Source organism: Dasypus novemcinctus, chromosome 29 (genome assembly GCF_030445035.2).
Source record: "Dasypus novemcinctus isolate mDasNov1 chromosome 29, mDasNov1.1.hap2, whole genome shotgun sequence".
NCBI classification, from domain to species: domain Eukaryota; kingdom Metazoa; phylum Chordata; class Mammalia; order Cingulata; family Dasypodidae; genus Dasypus; species Dasypus novemcinctus.
The window spans coordinates 27,380,063-27,397,066 of record NC_080701.1 but is presented as its reverse complement, the minus strand read 5'-3'; the positions used below and the strand labels follow the sequence as shown (position 1 = coordinate 27,397,066).

Sequence of the window (17,004 nt, the reverse complement as noted above, 5' to 3'; positions counted from 1 at the left end):
ACATGGTTGAAAGGGGAAGTTTTGGATTGTCTATGTTGCTAGAGGATAAAACGGAAGATTCTATAACACAGTGGATCCTATGGTAGCTGAGGATTGTGGTTAATAATACAAATTTAAGAATGTTCTTTCAGGATTTATAACAAAGGTATGTCACTAGAACAGGGTACAGACAGTGGGGTGGCATATGGGGAAAATGCACATAAAGCATAATTCTATGGGATATAAATGTATCCTGGTTGCCATAGGTATGTTTTCTGGATAGATAGCGACCTACACAGTGCCTAACAAAATATTAAACTTCCCTCCTGGAGAAGTGCTGCTACTTTCTCAAATAACATAGCAAAAAGCTCTACAATATATAAGCCTTGTGTTACAAGCCAACTCCTGAAGGGCATGAGCTGGTGAGGCCACGAGACCAAAGAGCACATCAGACATAAGCTTTATTGGGCCTTACGGACAGGAGCGATTCTTGATGGCAAACCAGTCAAAGAATGAAGGAAGACAGCGCTCCGGAAAGAGATGAGAAACTGAGGGGTGATATACAAGGAGTTTCAGAACAAGGACATCCCGTAGGGTATGAGAACAAAGTTCCTGCTAGGGTCACGTGAAGTGTACACTTGGGGTGTGTTTTCACTGCGCTCGTAGGAAGGACGTTTACCGAGGACGTTTACTGCTTTGGGAAGATTCTAGTTTATGATACCATCTATACATTCTCTCTCCTCTGAGGAAAGTTTTTAACTTTTAACTTATGTCTAGGTCACACAGGAGGCTATGTGCTGAGGACTTAGGGGGGCCTGGGTCCCCACAATCCACCCCCACGTAGTGGCCTACAATGACCATAGGAGAAGCATTGCATCCATATTCCCTGTTATAGTATAAAAGACAAAAGCTAAAGCCAGATATGTCTTTCAGTGACAACTGCAATTCCACCTGGCACAGAAATAGCCAATAGGTAGAACCACCAGGGGTGCCCTTCACTCTATATCTAGCCTTTATAGTAAAATTACACATCTCGGGGGGTAACTACCCCATATCACGGATTCCTTCTTGTTATTCCATGCAGATAGGGACGATGCAATCTATGGTGACAGAGTCGGCTGTTAACCATCCTAAACCATTACATAAAGCATATCCTAATCAAGGCTTGAGCTTATTCACCTGTTTCCTTCAAGGGAAAATATATACTTACGAGTATCATTGAAAGATGGTAGCTGAATCTCAGTCTTAGATGAGAAGGCCTTGTTCCAAATTTGCCCATGGGTCATATTCTGCCATGCCAGCAAGGTATTCCACATGGTCCAATTTTCATGAGTTATGACCCAAGGAAGGCCAGTAGCCCTGAGGATGGAAAGTCTGTGCAAACCCAACACTGGGTTTGGTTGTGGGCATGGGTTACTGCTGAAGCCCACTGTAGAGAGGTACTGGCTAGGGCACTACAGGTGAAAAGAAAGATGTTTATGGGGGGAAATCTGGGGCAGAGCATACTGGTCTAACAGTACACAAGCAGTCCACATAGACACACAAAGGGGCCCAGCTATTTGCTTTCCTGACTGGTTGCCTTTCTACCTTCACCTGTCAGCTTTCATGGGACCAATGAGGAGGTCTTTCCAGTTGGAATTATCCAGGACTTCTTTCGAGTCCAGGACTTTCAAATTGGACCTTACAACCAGGGTCTTTGGTGGGCTTTATTCTGACTAGCCACTTTCCCTATTTCCTATACCAAACTGTCCCAACTATCCCCTCAGAGAGTTCACACCCTCATTCTTAAGAGGGAGCTGAAGGGCAATGGTCATTCTTCTACAGCTGCTTTCTCCTGGTTAGAGACAGAAGACCCTGCCTGATGAGATATGAAACTCTCTGGCTATTCTACTGAGGCTGAGGGAAGGTGAGTGTGGCACCATGGTTGGAACTGGATGAAGAGAAGAGTTCCTGCTAGGGTCCTGTGAAGTGTACACTTGGAGGATGGTGATGTTTTCACTATGCTCACAGGAAAGATATTTACTGAGGACATTTACTGCTTTGGGAAGATTATAGTTTGATACCATCTATGTATTCTCTCTCCTCTAGGGAAGGTTTTGAACCTTTAACTATGTCTAGATCACACAGCAGCTATATGTATGTGACATACATATCACACGGTATGTCCCCACACTTTGCCTAATAAAAGAAAACATGCCAATAAGCCAAGCCCTCAATCTTAATGTTTATACTTATGAACCTTATTTCTACGATAATGAAATGAGCCAATATAATTAAGTCCTAATAGTTACCTCCTGAAAATCTCCTTGTTACTCAAATGTGGCCTCTCTCTAAGCCAAACTCTGCAAATAAACTCACGAGCTTATCCCCAACTGGGATATGACTCCCAGGGATGATCCTCTCTGGCACCAAAGGATTTTTTTCCAAGTATTAATCAGAGATGCATTTGGAAAAAGACCTTGACCAAAAGGGAGGGAAATATGAAATAAAATAGAGTTTTTATGGCTAACATATTTCAAAACGAATTGGAAGGTCATTCCAGAGGTTATGCTTAGGCAGGTCTCAGACGATTTCACAAACTGCCACGGTAAACAAAGCCAAAAACAAAAATGCTCTGGGATACTATAAGCAAGTACTCTAGGACACCACAGGGAAGCCACACAGCCTAATGAAGTCAACAACAATTCAGCAAGTCCTAAGTGGGAACATATGAAAATCTACTTCCTCAACATAACATAGCTGCCTTCATTTATAATTTCCCTACCCATGATTCTTCTACTCCTTTTGCTTGAACCTATAATTTTCAATGTACCTGTTAAGTATATTTCTCAGAGACTTAAATGTCCAGATTGTTCATATGCTGGTTGAGCCCTGAAACACAGCAGCGTTGCAGTCAGCTCTTACACCCCAGTTCTTCTGGCCTGCCCTGGACAACTGTAGCAGTTTGGTATTGTTTATGAATTCCAAAAATAGATAATGGATTATGTTTATAAACTAGTCTGTTCCTCTGGGCATATTAGATTATACTGGATTCAGAGGCTTCACTTTTACTTGATTGAACAATGATGAAGGCTTTGATCAGGCCACATCAGTAGGACATTGAGTCCCTGCTCCCTTGGTAGAGACTCACAGAGAAAAGACATGGCAGAGAACAGAGTTTGGAGTTTTTGATCCTGGAACCTGGGACATAAGCACACAGAGATGCAGATAAGTGAGGAGGCTCCATTAGACACAGCAGAAGCCCTGGGAAGAGAGATGAGCCACTCACCTGAAAGTTTATGGTTAGCCTTGTGGAGAGAGCACAACAGCTGAGCCCAGAGAGGAACAAGCCTAGGAGAGAGATAAGACTCATCCTAGCCTACAGCTGATAATGGAAGCTGCTGGCACCATGGAGCCTTAAGAGGAAGAGGGAGGCTGAACCCTTACAGGCATCAGCAGCCATCTTGCTCCAACATGTGGCAACAGACTTTGGTGAGGGAAGTAACTTACACTTTATGGCCTGGTAACTGTAAGCTTCTACCCCAAGTAAATACCCTTTTTAAAAGCCAACAGTTTTCTGGTATTTTACATCAGCACCCCTTTGGCTGACTAGTACAATAACTAACAAAACAATGATGATGGACCAATCCCATCCCAAAAACAAGAAGTATCTTCAAGAGTATCTTGAGCAAAACAACTTCTTTCCTCTGCCCCATAATAACTACATCCCTTCGTAGCCTGAAGCAGTCAGAGCTGACACTGTTTCAAATCGCTTAAGATTGAGGAATGAGGCCCATGCGCAGTGCTGATGCGCGCAAGGAGTGCCGTGCTACACAGGGGTGTCCCCCGCATAGGGGAGCCCCACGCGCAAGGAGTGTACCCATAAGGAGAGCCGCCCAGCGCGAAGGAGGGAGCAGCCTGCCGAGGAATGGCGCCGCCCACACTTCCCGTGCCGCTGACGACAACAGAAGCGGACAGAGAAACAAGACGCAGCAAAAAGACACAGAAAACAGACAACTAGGGGAGGGGAAGGGAATTAAATAAATAAAAATAAATCTTTAAAAAAAAAAAAAAAGATTGAGGAATGAACAAAAACAAGGCGGGGGGGGCGGAACGGATGTGGCTCAAGCAATTGGGCTCCCATCTACCACATAGGAGGTCCAGGGATTGATGCGCAGGGACTCCTGGTGAAGGCAAGCTGGCCCATGTGGCGAGCTGGCCCATTCGGAGTGCTGGCCCATGCAGGAGTGCTGCCCCATGCAGAGAGCTGCTGCACCAAGATGACACAACAAAAAGAGACACAGAGAAGAGATAATAAGAGATGCAGCAGATCAGGGAGCTGAGGTGGCGCAAGAGAATAATCACCTCTTTCCCACTCCAGAAGGTCCCAGGATCAGTTCCCGGAGCCTCCTAATGAGAATACAAGCAGACACAGAAGAATACACAGCGAATGGACACAAAGAGCAGGCAACAGGGTGGGAGGAGAAATAAATAAATAAATCTTAAAAAAAAAAAAAAAACAAGGTGGGACTGTAACCACGGACCAAAGCAGGTCTATTATCATTGTAGTTATTATCCTGTTTTAACAGAGTAACTTGTAACATTGATATAAAAAATAAATAAATGTGGCAAACATATTTTTATGCATACACCATTTTGCATATTTGTGAGAATATCCATCAGCTGAACATCTAACAGCGGAGTTGCTGTCCAAAATGGCACATGCATGTGAATTTGAAGGACATTAATTGCATAATTGTCCTCCATAGGCTGCACCAAATTACATTCTTAACAGCAGTATATGAAAGGACTGAATTTACCCACATATCCCAGTCATCAAACACCTTTGTTTACTGTCGCCCATCTGAGTTGTGGAAAATGGGAATCCCTTTTGGTTTCCATTTATAATTCTCTTATGAGTGAGACTGATCATGTTTTCACATTTTTAAGACCATTTCTATTTTCTTTCTATGAACTGTGATTACTTCCTTTGACCATTTTATGAAGATTGTTGATCTCTTCCTTGTTAATTTTAAGGAACTACTTATATATTAAAGTAATTTACCCTTTGTTCATAAAAAACAAAGCAGCAGGATGGAAACAAGGCACCCAGTTTCCATTTCTAGCAAGGTGATTCCTCTAAGTACCTGGGCCATCTGAGATAAGTCACTTCACCCCTGTGGGTCTCTGCTCATCTGCAAAAAATAGAGGGTTAGACGAGATGATCTCAGACATACTATTATTTCTGTTCAGGTATTCCTACTAATGCTAACAAGTTTTGATAACCCCATCAAATGAACTCAGCAAATCCTCCAGGAACCAAGGGTCCCTTTTCAAGGCACAAGTTTACCAATTCAAAGATTTGTCGTTTGTTTCAATTAAATAAATGAACATGGCCAGCATTACTCAAAGTTTCTCCATCCATTCTCTGACACTCATTCCTAAGGAATTGGAAAAGCAAGGGAAAGAATGAGTGATCAAGAGCAACAGCCTGACCTGCCCATTTCACACTGGCATGTTTTAGCCCAAGAAGAGTCACAACGGGTCACTTATGGAGACCAGAGGAGAAGAGTCTGAAGAAGCTGATACCGCCCTCACATGCTTTCGCCCCACGCTGGTCCATCTCCACAGGCCGGATAAGCACTTGCTCAGGCTTTCAGACAACCAGGCCGTTTTATAAATGACTGCCATACCCTGGTGAAAAACACCTACACTCACCAGTTACCCCAGGGCCACCAGTAAAATGTGTCCTCTTGAGAGGATGGGAAAGAAATCGCAGCCCTGGTACTCAGGGAGCAAATAACTGCTACAGTTGATTCATGAAACCACTGTCTTCACTGGGAGAGAAATCAAAAAGCATATGGTGGGGGAGTGGGTGTAGCTCAGTGGACGAGCACCTGCTTCACATGTACAAGGTCCCAGGTTCACTCCTTGGTACCCTCTTAAAATAAAAAATAAAAAAAAGAATATATCTCCTACATCTCCTCCTCCCTCACTTTCATCAAAACCCTGAATTTGAAGACTGTCCTTAAGGGACTAAGGATGTGTGTCATAGCCTCAGTTATCCATGCCACGCCCCAGGCATTTGGCACCAACTTCTTGGAGGAAGGCAAAAAGGTAATTCCAGGAAAGCCAGATAAACTTCCCTGTACACCTAAGTATATTAATAGGGGGAAAGCCTCAGTATTTTTAATTACGTAAGTGAATAATATGCTCCCTACAAGGAAAAACTATTTTTGCTATACCCTAAGACCCAAGATGTTGAACTTATTTTTTTTTTTTTTTAATTTAATTTCCCCCCCCTCCCCTGGTTGTCTGTTCTTGGTGTCTATTTGCTGCCTCTTGTTTCTTTGTCCGCTTCTGTTGTCGTCAGTGGCACGGGAAGTGTGGGCGGCGCCATTCCTGGGCAGGCTGCACTTTCTTTTCACGCTGGGCGGCTTTCCTCACGGGCGCACTCCTTGCGCGTGGGGCTCCCCCACGCGGGGGACACCCTTGCGTGGCACGGCACTCCTTGCGCGCATCAGCACTGCGCATGGGCCAGCTCCACATGGGTCAAGGAGGCCCGGGGTTTGAACCGCGGACCTCCCATATGGTAGACGGACGCCCTAACCACTGGGCCAAAGTCCGTTTCCCCTTATTTTTTTTTTAACTCAGATTTTGGCTCTGGCCACCATTTGGATTGATGAATCACTTCACAGTCTATAAGTTTCATTGCTTCACGTCTGGATGGCCCTTGGGTCTCTAAGATTCAACTCTGACTTTATGGATTAAGAATTTGCTCATGGCCACAAAGTGAGTCAGCTTTGCAATCCGTTTCCCCCCAACTTGTCTACACCTCTATCTACAGGTGAAAGACGAAAAAAATCTCTTCAAACTCAGATCATTCCTGTCATTTCGACCCACAAACTTGGGCTAGGAGTTTAGTGAAAAGAGCGAGCTTTAGATAGAAGCCAGGGCTTGGCGATCATCTGTGCAACCAAAGAAATGGTCCCCAAACACACGAGTCTCCTCCCTTGGTTCCACATTAAGGAGCCAATCTACCCACAAATGAATCGTATTTCTATGCAAACAAGATGTCCAAAGGCACTCTGGCTATTTTGAGCTACTCACGTCTCTGAAAGGCCCAAAAAAAAGTACTCATTTCCTATCTACTCATGTATACAGTAGATAGAAAATAAAGGCAAGTTACCAACCTCTGATCAGCTAACTAAAGCACCAAAGGACTTTCAGGAACACATTCTTTAACAGTGCAGTCTTAGTCACTATCTCACTGGTATTAGACTACCAGCTGCATAAATCTACCAAGGATGATTTTCTGGAATTTATTTAATCTAGGAATCCAACTGGAATATTCAAGGTTCAGGGACAACACAACACAGAGGCTTCCTCCTTCCAAATGCTCCTTGATCCCTGTTTTCTCTTTCTTGCTTCTTTCCTGTGCTTTGCCATCGTAAGAGCCGCTGACATATATTAAGTATTTCCTATGCACTAAGCAGCTGACATACACAATCTCAATCGGGAAACCACCCGAGAAAATGGACACTATTATCCCCATTTTATAGACGAGAAACCTGAGATTTAAGGAGTTAAGATCTCACAGTTAAGAGAGAATGGGGTTTGGAAACTGGTTAACTGATTCCATCTCCAGAGCTCCCACATATAGCTGCTGTTTCCCCATTCAGTTCATGGCTTCCCATATTTTCTCACTTATTAGAACATTCATGTCATCTTCCCAGGAAACATACCAACTAATTTGGGTTTCTTTGAAGGAATATTCCTCTTCCCACAAAGCTATCCTCCCGGTTTGTTGTGTTTTTAAGTTTGCTCATTCCTTTCATTTCATACACTCTATTAATTCTATAAAATGGGCTTTCAAAAATTACCATAACTTGGTATAAACAAACAGTTGCCCCAATTCATTCCTGTTTCTAAATTTTTTGCATTTTTTTTTTTGAAAAACCAAAGCCTGAATCAAGCTTCTCTTGCACCTGGGCAGGTTCTGTTTGCTTATTCACAGAGGGCTGGTGTGTGTCTGGGTGCCGTCGCATAATAAATAATGGTCCCGTCCCTCTGCTCCCCGGCTGAGGTCAAGTTCCCAAACTGGAATGATTTTGTAACACCGGCATTCCCTTCCTACCACACACAGCATCTACCCCGGACACAAACAAGGCGGTGCATTATCATAAAACCACTCAGAAACATCTCTCTAAAAACATTCCCTGACCTAACAAAACAGCCCACTCGACTGAAAGCGGGAGCTTGGAGGGAGGCTCCTGTAGAGCTGCCTGCCAGTAAAGTGGGGATCCAGAGACCCCCAAAGGGTCCATGGAAAGATTTCCGGGGGTCCGTGAGCTTGAAATGAAAAAAAAAAAAAAAAATCAACTTATTATCTTTATTTTCTCTGCCCTCTAACTGAAATCTAGCATTTCCTTCATTCATGAATGTAGGCATGGATGCATTTACCCAAATCCTCAATTGTGGGGGTAGGGGGGCTCAGCTGGAGAGGCGGGGCTCATCTAGCGTGTGAAACCAGCTGCCCCTTGAAGATCTAGAATGGGAACTGGCAGACAACTACTAATTTTGAATTAGCTCCTTGCTAACTGTGAATGCACTGCCTTTGGAAAAACCCTGCAGTCGGAGATCAGGGAGCCAGAAGTCTCCAATAGGCAATGCACCAATTTGGGGTGCAGAAGGGCTGCGGGTTGCTTCCTAGCTCTTTAGCAGAGACTGCCTGGCCTGGCACTGCACCTCGGGGGCCAGGCGACCCGACCTTGCATGACTCAAGAACAAGTGGCTCCTGTGCTTGCCGTGCTCTCCACCTGGATCCCACACCCTTTCCCTTCAGCCCACCTCAAACTGCATTTCTGAATCGTTCCCACTTTCTGTGAGACCTGAAGTCTTGGCTGCTTCCAGAGACTGGCCCTCACCCCCTGGACCCAAGCCTGATTCCCCACCACGGGCACCCAGCCTGGGCTCCGAGCTGCCATTGCCTCCTGAACTCGTCCTCTTCCCAACACTCCAGGCAGCAACCCCGTGGGATAGGGACCCTCCCCCAGAGCCAGCTTCCCTAGCACCCAGCATCACGGCTGGGTTCGTCCCAGGCCCCAGAGGGAGAATGAGAAAATAACATTTGAAAGGAGTGGCTCATGCTCTTCCTTGGATTTTAGATATGTTCATGTCTACCACCTTCCCATCACCCAGAGGAGAGAAAGTAGACGTGGCAGTTTGAGATTATTTTATGAAACCCAAAAAGAGAAAGATTATGTTTGTAAACTGATCTGTTCCTCTGGGTATAATACCCTTTGATTACATTAAATCCAGTTGAGGGGCCTTTAATTAGATTAGCTGTTAAGATTGCTTCAGGGCTTTTGATTCAACTATATCTGTAAGGCATGACACAGGTTGAGCCCTCACACCCTCACTGGGGCTGATATAAACAGACTCACACGGACAGACGGACACGAGAAGAGAGAGTTCTGTCATTTTGCCATGTGACAGAAAGAAGATTCAAACAGCTGAGGGCCTGGGGAGAGATGAGCGATTTGCCTGATAGCTTACCGTTGAGCTTGGGACAAGAGCAGAACAGTCGAGGCTGGCGTAGGAGGCCCAGAAAGAAACGAGCCCTATGCCAGCCTGCATCTGAAAAGGGGAAGAAAGCAGAGCAGCTGAGCCTGAGAGAAGAAACCTGGAGGGGGAGGAAAGACCTGTCAGAGATCGCCCGCCATCTTGCTTCAACGTGTGGCAGCTGACTTGAGTGAGAGAGCACTCGTATGGTGTCTCAAGTTGGACTTTTCATGGCCTTGGAACTGTAAGCTTTTACCCCAAATAAATATCCTTTATAAAAGTCAACACACTTCTGATATTTTGCACTGGCACCCCTTTGGCAAACTAAGACAGGAGATGAGGAATAAAATAAGAAATAAGAGGAAGAGCACTGCCTACCGCCTCCAAGTGGTTCAGCTCTTGATCTACATACCTTATTTAATTCTTGCAACAGGGCAGCGGACTTGGCCCAGTGGTTAGGGCGTCCGTCTACCACATGGGAGGTCCACGGTTCAAACCCCGGGCCTCCTTGACCCGTGTGGAGCTGGCCCACGCGCAGTGCTGATGTGTGCAAGGAGTGCCGTGCCACGTAGGGGTGTCCCCGCGTAGGGAAGCCCCACGCGCAAGGAGTACGCCCCATAAGGAGAGCCACCCAGCGCGAAAGAAAGTGCAGCCTGCCCAGGAATGGTGCAGCACACACGGAGAGCTGACAGAAGATGACGCAACAAAAAGAAACACAGATTCCCGTGCCACTGACAACAACAGAAGCGGACAAAGAAGACGCAGCAAATAGACACAAACAGACAACTGGGGCGGGGAGGGGGAAGGGGAGAGAAATAAATAAATCTTTTTTAAAAATTAAAAAATTCTTGCAACAATGCCATTAGGTGTTATTATATTATCCCCATCAGGCACACAAGGAGAATAAGCCTCAGAAATATTCAATAATGGGACCAGGCCCATCCAGTTAGAAAGTGGGAGAGGTGGGATTCAGACCCCAGGATTGCCCAGCTCCCAAGGCTCAAATGCTTTCCTCTCTGTGTCGTGGTCTTGCTCATCTTATTTCCTTTCTATCTAGAAAATGCCTTCAAAGAGTAGGTGCCTAATATTTGTGGAATGGGCACACTGATGGTTGAATCAAGCCTTCACGCCTCAAATATTCCACAACCCACACACTTTATTTTATTCATATATTCTGCTTAAAACATGCTTGCAAAGTGCCTTGATAAGAAATTAAACGTTGTACAGAAATAAGTTGTAGCACATTGTGTTTTGAGCTACTAGAAAATGCTCCAAATACAAACCTATAAATAAAAAATGCTGAAGCAGACCCACTGTTAAAAATTCACTTGTCATCTTGCTCCAGCATGCCCACAGATGGCTACAAATACAATAATCTACGAAAATCAATGTTTTCCTGTTTTTTAACCTGCAGAACTCTGAGACGTTTTCCAGGCTGCCAATTCAATGAACTTTTATGTTGAGGAACATAGCAAAGAGTTATAAGCTCAAGTCCTGGAGTCAGGCAGAGCTGGACTGAATTCCCAGCTTCACCACTTCTCAGCTGACCTTGAGCAAGTAACTTCACCCCTCTCAGGCTCGGTTTCCTCATCTGTAAAATGCAGACAATCATGAAGGCCAACTTCATAAGGTGTTGGGCTGATTGAATGAATAATGACTCATGTACCACACTTTGAGCATCTGCTGCGTAATAAGTGCTTAGTAAGTGTTAGCCATTTTTATCTTGTGAAGAGAGCAACTGTAATAGACTTGCAACAAGAAACCTAAAATTAATTACTTGCCTTTGCAAACAATATCGTAAGCATTAAGTTCACCTGAATCCTGTTTCTGATTACTGTGACTTTTAGAATCATCTATCCTGAAAGTAATGCAGTCAATCAGAATAACCACCAGCATGACTGCTGTGCCAGACACCATTCTAAAGACCTTTGCAAACGACAGCGGGACACGGTGCTGTGCAGGCTGCGTTCACACGAGAGTGCCCAATGGGGAGGTGAGTGGGGGGCTGGAGTCCAGTCCATGCCTTGCTCACCAACCCGTGCTCCCTGGCACGGAACCGTACACCACAGAGTAAGGAGAGCCACTTGCTAAATCGCACAAAGGGACCTTATGAGCTAGCAGAAGCCCAGTTTGCATATATTAACAGATGCAGTAACTTTAGCAAAATTCTAATGAATGAGGGACAGGAGTGGAAAGTCACTTTTGAGAGTACCAAGACCACCATTTGAGTAATGTCACGAACAAAAACCACCACCGACAAATCCCTACTATTATGGTATGTGACAACCACTCAGTTGGGGCCCTAGTGTCCAGCAGAAATAGAAAGCCCATAGCTACCTCCTCCCGGTTTTCCACTCCCTTTTCTTTCATCAACCCAAATGTCCCTGAGAGTAAAAATGAAACAAAGAATGAGACATGACCCCAGGATAAACAAATGTTCAGCGCTGCCTAGAAGGAAAAAAAAAAAAATTATCAGTTAGGCAAAGGAATGTTTTGCTAAGTGTAAGGTCCAAAACATTTCATTGAAACTTCTGGCAAACAGTTGCCATTTACGTCCAGGAGGCACCTCCCAAGTGCATATTCCTAAAATGACTCCCGAGTATAAAGACTCATTCATTCATTTCCTTCCACTGCAGGCATGGATAATCTTGGTCAGCTCAACTGCTCCTGCCAAACTAAATCTCCCCATTTGGCGGAAAGCTTGATACCATCATTTTGGCCTAGACTCTGCCTGGGGCTGGAAAGAGAAAGAAGAGGCAGTATCACTCTTCCAGTTCGGGAGAAGTATTAGCTTGTGCAAACAGGATCTGTGTGACTTTTTGATACGTAGAGAATCCTAAAACTAATGCAAACAAGTTTAGCTGAATCAGAGAGAAACGATAAAAATGATCTGCAACCTTCATACAAAGTTATTCCTCTTACCCCATTCCCTAATGGCGCTGAGCTAGACGCTTCTTGATAGAAAAACAGAAAATCAGATAGCCTTGTTCCGAAATCCCTTCATATGAAATCAGAGTTGGACGTCTGAGAATTTTTCGGAGCCCAGAGACGTTCTGCTAAGTAAGATAAGAAGGCCCCTTGGTAAGATCTAAGGGCTTCGATGTGCCAAACACTTTTCTATTTTATTTTACAGATGAATGGTGTTCAGTTTGTCACGTTATTAAGTTTCACTTGAAAACCTGAAAATAAAATGTTCTCGCACTCATTTGCAAACTATACGGCAAAATTTTGAGAAACGATGTTTGCTTACATACTTTGTCGGTATTTTTCGACCACAAAGCAAAATATATCTCACAAATAAAAACCCCAACACACTTTCGAGTTGTTCAGCATACCTTCAATCTGTCAATAAGAGCCCCAGGCCCAACTCACTTCATTAAAATTTGGATTTAGAAATAGATCTTTTTAAAAACTCACACAGAAGAAAGTTCCAGTGATTCATCTTGGAATGTAATAAAACATAGTTTTAAGGAGGAATTTAATATGGCACGCTTTTTAAAAGGAATAGACAGCAGGAGCTTTACTGATCAGGTAAAAGGCCTTAAAACAACTCATACTGTTAGTACTATAAGTACCTATTCAGGAAAAGGAGCAATTTCAAATGCATTAAAAGGTAAAAATAAGTTCCACCAAAGGCATACAAAAAGACTTGAATGTATTATATCAAAATCATACATTTGAATATAAGGATATATGGACTAAAAAGTCCAATTCCTAAATCTCCTTAAGCCCTTAGCTCTAAAGATATTCTAAAATAGTACCAAATCCATCATGTAAGATCACGTTCATTTATTTTTAGGTCTTTGGCAATGCTTTTCACACAAGGTTGCCCTTTTCTAATAAAGTATTTGAGATGGAGAAAACCAAGAAGTTAAATTCCTTCGCCACCCCAAGAGAGAGAATAAGTCGTTTAAGAGCGGAGGGGAGACTGTGCAAAGCACGCCCCCTAGTGGTGAAGCCGATGCTCCACCTTGGCTTTTCACATTCTATACACCGTATCATGGTGAGGACAAAATCAATAGGTAATAAAGTTCTGTCTGAGGTTGGCCTCTTTAATAACCTCTATTAGTCCTAATATATAGTAGCACTACCATTTAGAATCCCAAGGGCCCTTCCTAAGGAATAGACAAAGAAGGATGTGACCTGAAGAATAACTTTGTGAGAGTCTGTATTTCAAACCAACACTTATTCATTGAGCCCTTACACCGTGCCAGGTGCTGAGCTGGAAAAGGAGTTCCAGGGGCGAACAGGAAAGATGAGATCTCGCATTTTAGAAGACCTTTTTAAAAACCTGTGAGGACTCATATCACAGCGCTTCTTGTTGTATCTTCTCAGTGCAGTAGCATTCCACTAAGGACAGAGCTAGAACAACCTGAAGACTGGGAAATATCACTCACCATCCTCTGACCTTATGATGGAACCTCACCAAGAGGAAAAGACTGAAGCCTCGTCCACCCCCTAAGTGTCAGCTCCCCATTTGCGCATTCCCATGCAGGGCAGCGTCGAAAGTTGTTCAATAAAAGACGGATGGGTGAGTGAGTGAAGGAAGGAATGAATGGTAGAACTGCATAGAAGGCATCCTAAAATAGAAAAATGTGCTGAAACATGCCAGAGATGGGGGTTCCTGCCAGTAAAGGAAACAACATTTAAGGACAGGAGACAACATTTTTTAGGAGCACTTAAAGGACTCCAGGCACTGGGAGAAGTTCCTGAATGTTATTCCACCTGCCAGACATCTCTTTATGGCCAGGAGTATCACTGGCACTTCACGAATTAGGACCCTAAAGCTGGGTGAGTTGCCCATGGTCATATGGTTAATTAACAGAAGATGCTGCTTGGAGCCCAGGTCTCTGCAAATCCCCAAAGCACATGCTCATTTCACTCTTGGGTAAACCGGCGATTCCAGATGTTTGAGATTTTGCTTCGAACGCCATTACTTCAGTTTACAAAGGTTCATATGCGATTTGGAACACAAAGACGAACGGAATTAAAGCATTCCAGTGCTGTATTATTTAGAGTCCACATCACGTGGCAGCTGAATGCAGAGGAATTATTAAATATTTATGGGGTTCCTACAAGGGAGATGGCCCATCCCTTGCTTTCCAGGAACTGACATTCTCTGGGAACACAACACAGGATGCCATACCACAATATACACTATTACATGTGTTCAAATTATTTTTTTATGCCTAGGGCATAAGTTAGTCTTCGTTTTATGCCTCTATGTCCATGTCTGAAACACTGTTCTCCTCCCAATCAGCAGCACGACAACACCATACGGGGGTTAAAGATGCTCATTGTGGAAGTGGCACCACGATAATCATGACTTTCTTGTATGAACAATGTTAGCAAAGTCCAAAGAAACCCGGTATAATACCATCTGAATCTCTAGTAAAAAAAAAAAAAAAAAAAAAAAAAAATCAGTCGTGAAAGTCTCGTTCATTGTCTTTATTATCCGGACCCATCTAGCGGCATTCAAGTCAAAGCTGCGCCAAGGCTTTGAAAATCCCAATAAAAGTGGAGTTTGCGAAGGCACCGCTCTCATTTACTCGCCTTGCATTTATCAGCATGTTCCAGGGCCCTCTTTTTCGCATGTGCGGGGCTGTTAACCCCTTTTCCTCTCCCACCCTTCTTTCTGGGCTCTGCGATGAGAAGATAAACTTCAAAATCTTTTGACGGGAGGGCAGGTGCAGGAAGCGGCGCGGCCACCGGCAACTTGGCCTCCGCCTCGTGCCGCCTTCCGCCCCCGGCCCGCGCTCCCCGCCCCACCCCCCACCCCCCACCCCAAGCGTGGCTCTCCTCCGACCGCCCAAAACACTTCCTCCGGACCTCCTCGGGTCGCAGTGGCCCTCGGACCCTTCCACCGCGGCACGAGAACACGCTGCGCCCCCCGCCCCCCCGCCCCCCTCGGCACGCCCCCGCCACCCTCTCCATCGCGGCCACCCTAACGCAACAGCAGAAGCGCCACCGCCGCGCGGGCAGGTGTCAAGGGGACTCGGTAGCGGATGTCTGAGAAATGCATCGAAGGCCCCGAGAAGGTGCGCGGAGCCCCGCGGAGCCGCGCGGAGCCCCGCGGAGGGGCCCGCAGCTCGGCCGCCCCGCCCCGCGCCCCGGGCGCGCCGCCCCGGAGGGCACCGCAGCGCCCAGCCGGCCGCCCCGGGCGGAGCCCCCACCCCGCGCCCGCAGCCCCGCGCCCGCGGGAGGCCGGGCGCCGCGCCCTGCGCGCCGGCTGCGGGAGCCACCCCGCGGGGGACACGGGGGGAGCCCGCCGCCCCGACGCCCCCGCGCGGGGACCGGCCCCGACTCACCCGCCAGGCGTGCTCGGGCTCGCGGGCCGCGGCGGCTGCTGCCGCTCCCGCCGCCGCCGCCGAACTTTCCGCGCTGCGCGGCGGCCGCGGGCCCGGCTCCACCTCCCGCGCCCCGCAGCCGCGGAGCCTCCAGGGACTCGAGGGGGCGGGGAGCGCGCGCGGAACCGCCGCCAGGGCCCCGCGCTCGGCCGCCGCTCCCCGCGCGGGCGCCGGCCTCGCCCCCGGGGGGCGCTCCCTGCCCTGGGAGCGGGGTGCCCCGGCCTCCCCGGGCCCGGGGCTGGGGGCACCGAGACGCGCAGCAGCCGCGGGCGCCCGGGCGGGCCCCTGGCCTCAGCAGAGGGTGCTCGGGGACCGGATTCGCCCCAAGCAACGTGGCCTTCCTCTTTGAGGACGGGGGTCCCCAGCGCGCCCACGCCCCTTCTCTGTTTCCCTTGGAGAGCCCCCTGGGCTGCCCTCGCCCCCCTGGGCAGAAAGTTGGATGCAAACGGTTTAAATGGCCCTTCGGAGAATGGCTGCTTCGGCGGCTCTCTGCTGCCCTGGTAAATTACAGCGCCTTCACTCGAGATCTTATATTTGCAGCAGAAACCCTTTTAGCTCGGGGGCCCATCTCTCGGAGGAGGTGGCGTCTGGGGGGGACCCCTGACGGCCACGGGAGGCCCAGGAGAGAAATGGGAAGGAGGGCGGTGGGGACAGAAACACAGCAGGCGAAAGGGCTGAACATAGGATGGGCCTGGTGCGACCTTCAGCGCTTCTTGGAGGGAGCGGGAGTTGGGGGGTACTGGGATCCTCGATTCTCAGGATGATGAAGGAGACGCGGGCGGGATCCGAGCTAGCGCTGGGAGAGGGCAGTGCTCTCCCGGGAGGGCAGCTCGGCCGCTTGCAAGCGCCACCACCGGAAGCCAGTGCTTTGCTTTCTGGTGCAGTGCTCCTTCAGAGTGATCAGAGTCCCCTTCTGGGAGATTTGCAGGCACCAGCCTTTACAGGGTAGTAGTCCTGGAGGCAGCGGGCAGTGCCCGGAAGCAGCTGGCTTTCCATTATGCACCAAGTCACCTGCAGGAGGCAGTCCGCAAGCAGATCTTGCTTCCCACTCTTACTCCCAACCCACATGGCCCTGGGACCTGGGCGAAGAGGGAAGGGCTCTGTCCCACGCCACCCCATCTCCCCACCCACTCTC

The 17,004-nt window shown here is 47.1% G+C and overlaps 1 protein-coding gene across 3 annotated transcripts in view; it reads right to left on the bottom strand.

Annotated features, from left to right (window-relative positions):
* CSGALNACT1 (chondroitin sulfate N-acetylgalactosaminyltransferase 1) overlaps window positions 1-15,937 on the bottom strand; it is a 398,657-nt gene extending 382,720 nt beyond the window's left edge. For 2 of the 3 annotated variants that reach the window (XM_058290053.2, XM_058290061.2), the window contains exon 1: window positions 15,831-15,904. The gene's annotated coding sequence lies outside the window, so the exon portion shown is untranslated. Of the gene's footprint in view, window positions 1-15,830 lie in introns of all 3 variants that reach the window. The other variant, XM_071212689.1, reaches the window with a different exon arrangement.
* Window positions 15,938-17,004: the final 1,067 nt, after the last annotated feature.